Below are 3,162 nucleotides of genomic sequence, written 5' to 3'. Positions count from 1 at the left end.
TAAGCAAAAGCCAGGTTTGGTTCCTTAGGGGTTCTTGACAGAAAAATTGGAAATGCCAAGCAAGGTGGAGTGCAGTTAGGCTTTTGGTTGGCTTTTGCTGCTACTTGTTCATTTTCTTTGACAGAAAAATGAAGTCCAGTTTGCTGCCAGGTTGCTCCTCTTTTTGATGGAATTTTGCTATCCTTGCCAATTGAGAGAGAGTCAGCCTTTTTGCATCAGTGAGTTGGTTTTTCTATTGCTATGTTGGCTGCAGCATTTGTGTCCAAAAGGACAGAAAAATCCTGCATAAGCTTTGCTGGACAGTACAAGGTATGGTTGCAAGATGTGGTAGCATTTGTCCTTTTCTCCCCAATTTCAAGTAAGCAAGCATGACCTCTTTTCTGTGGTTTTAGGCTGCTAAGATGTGTTCATAATAACAGCAAATGTGCTTCTAAAGTTCTGTTTGAGGGTACCAAGGCAAGGCATGGTGGATGGTATGGACAAGTATGGTGAAATTGTACTTTTCCTACAATTCAAGCAGCTAAACAAAGGCCTCATGTACTGCATAATTTGAGCTTGCAAACACATTCTAAATGAAATTCCTGAGCTGTTCCAATTGGCCAAATGTTAAAAAAAAGTTTATATCAAAAAGTCAACTCTTGGTCAAACTTGCATAAAAATGAGAAAAGTCAAAATATGCCATTTTGATTGGTGAAGTTTTGGCTCATGAAATTTATATTTTTGGAAAGAGGGGATCAAATGTGACTTTTAGGAAAAAACCCCACCAAAATTGGCCAAACGGTTTGAGAGATATGGCCTCTTGAAGTTCAAGATTTTCTGAAATCGATTCGATCATAACTTGCCAACCACACATGGGAATTGAGAGTTCTTGGACTTTTTGGAAATGGGAGAACAAGATCTTCAACTTTCATGTTGGGCAAAAATTCATTTGAGGCTTGTATCATGATGTAAGTTTGAGGATCAAGACTTTCCATTTATGGCAGGTTTCAGTTACAGGCCCAGTTTCCATTTTTGGAAATTTCTGATCTGGCTTCAAATTCTTCCATGATGGTGTTTGACATGATATATGAGGACTATTTGGCCATGAATGAGCTCTCACAAACCAATTCCAATCATCAAATCACTGATTAAATGGACAGTTGACCAACAGTTGACTTTTAGGGTTTCTGACTGATTGTGCATTGACTGATGAATTCCAAACCCTAATTCCTTGAGACCTTGACTTCAAATGATGTCCCAAGTTGTATGAACTCTTGATTATTGATCATTATGCCCAAATTCCACAAGAATAGCCACCATCCACTGCTTTGACTGACTGTTGACTTTCTAGGGTTTTTGACTGTCTGTGTATGAACTGATGACCTCTGAGCCTTCAACCTTTGGCATGAACACTTCAAATAGACCTCCAAGTCATGTGAACTTGTTGGACAAACCCTAGGGCCTTGGCTCCTTGAGAAATGCACCTTTGCTTGATTGACTGACTGATCTCCTGATCAGTTTGACCTAATTTCTTGATTGGCTTGCACTTGAGGCAAAAGAGGCAATGCAATGCTATGCAACGGACCATGATATGCTATGACCTAATATGAAAATGTATGTACAATGACAGGTGCAAATTTGAGGTGCTACAGCTGCCCCTATTCAATCAGCTGGGAACCCGAATGGATGAGAGCAACGGCTGTCAGACTTTCAGGGTAAACAGGGATTGAATACCAAGAACCGTAGAATTTGCACAACACAGGGATCCACCAATGGAAACGTCCACTGGGATTTGATATTTATTACTGGGTATATTTTTCTGGTTTTTTTTCAAGGGCACAGCCACATCCAGACATCGCAACGACGATGAATGGGAACAACAATCACAGCTAGATGCCAACGGACAACTAGGAAAAACTCGACGTTTACCAAGACCAACAGAGAGGTAACCAGACATTAATGAATGAATGGCAGGGATACAACCATACGTCAACGGACGAAATGGGAAAAACTCAACGTTTACCAAGACCAACGGAGAGGTAACCAGACGTTATTTGAATAACTGGAAGGGATACAACCATACGTCAATGGACGAAATGGGAAAAACTCAACGTTTACCAAGACCAACGGAGAGGTAACCAAACATTAATGAATGAATGGAAGGGATACAACCATACGTCAACGGACGAAATGGGAAAAACTCAACGTTTACCAAGACCAACGGAGAGGTAAATCCACGCGGGGACAGGTACAACTAGACGTCATAGGACGAATAGGAAAAACTCGACGTTTATCGACACCAACGGAGAGGAGGAAACTCTACTGGGGAGAGTGAACACAACCAAATCATCAACGGATGATCGGGAAAAACTCGACGTTTATCGACACCAACGGAGAGGAGGATACTTCACTTGGGAAGGAGGACACAACCAAATCATCAACGGATGATCGGGAAAAACTCGACGTTTATCGACACCAACGGAGAGGAGAATACTTCACTTGGGAAGGAGGACACAACCAAATCATCAACGGATGATCGGGAAAAACTCGACGTTTATCGACACCAACGGAGAGGAGGAATACTTCTTCGATTTGAGAATCGGAAAATTGGCCTTGTGCCATGAGTACATCGACCTGATCGTCGGAAACTCCTTCGGTCTGAATACCGGAAAATTGGCCTTGTGCCATGAGTACATCGACCTGATCGTCGGAAACTCCTTCGGTCTGAATACCGGAAAATTGGCCTTGTGCCATGAGTACATCGACCTGATCGTCGGAAACTCCTTCGGTCTGAATACCGGAAAATTGGCCTTGTGCCATGAGTACATCGACCTGATCGTCGGAAACTCCTTCGGTCTGAATACCGGAAAATTGGCCTTGTGCCATGAGTACATCGACCTGATCGTCGGAAACTCCTTCGGTCTGAATACCGGAAAATTGGCCTTGTGCCATGAGTACATCGACCTGATCGTCGGAAACTCCTTCGGTCTGAATACCGGAAAAACATAAGACATATTATCTATAGCCGTCAAAACGTAGATAATACACTCGCATGGAAGATTATCCATAACCGGGTTGTAGGTTGTTAAATGAATAATCGACCGAAAAGAAAGGCATCTGGGTACCAGACTAGGTATGCAAAAGATGACCAATCAACAGGGGATAAAGCTGCTCATTCGGAGC

Source organism: Lathyrus oleraceus, chromosome 5 (assembly GCF_024323335.1).
Source record: "Lathyrus oleraceus cultivar Zhongwan6 chromosome 5, CAAS_Psat_ZW6_1.0, whole genome shotgun sequence".
NCBI lineage: Eukaryota > Viridiplantae > Streptophyta > Magnoliopsida > Fabales > Fabaceae > Lathyrus > Lathyrus oleraceus.
The sequence above is the reverse complement of the archived record's forward strand: the minus strand, read 5'-3'. Positions refer to the sequence as shown.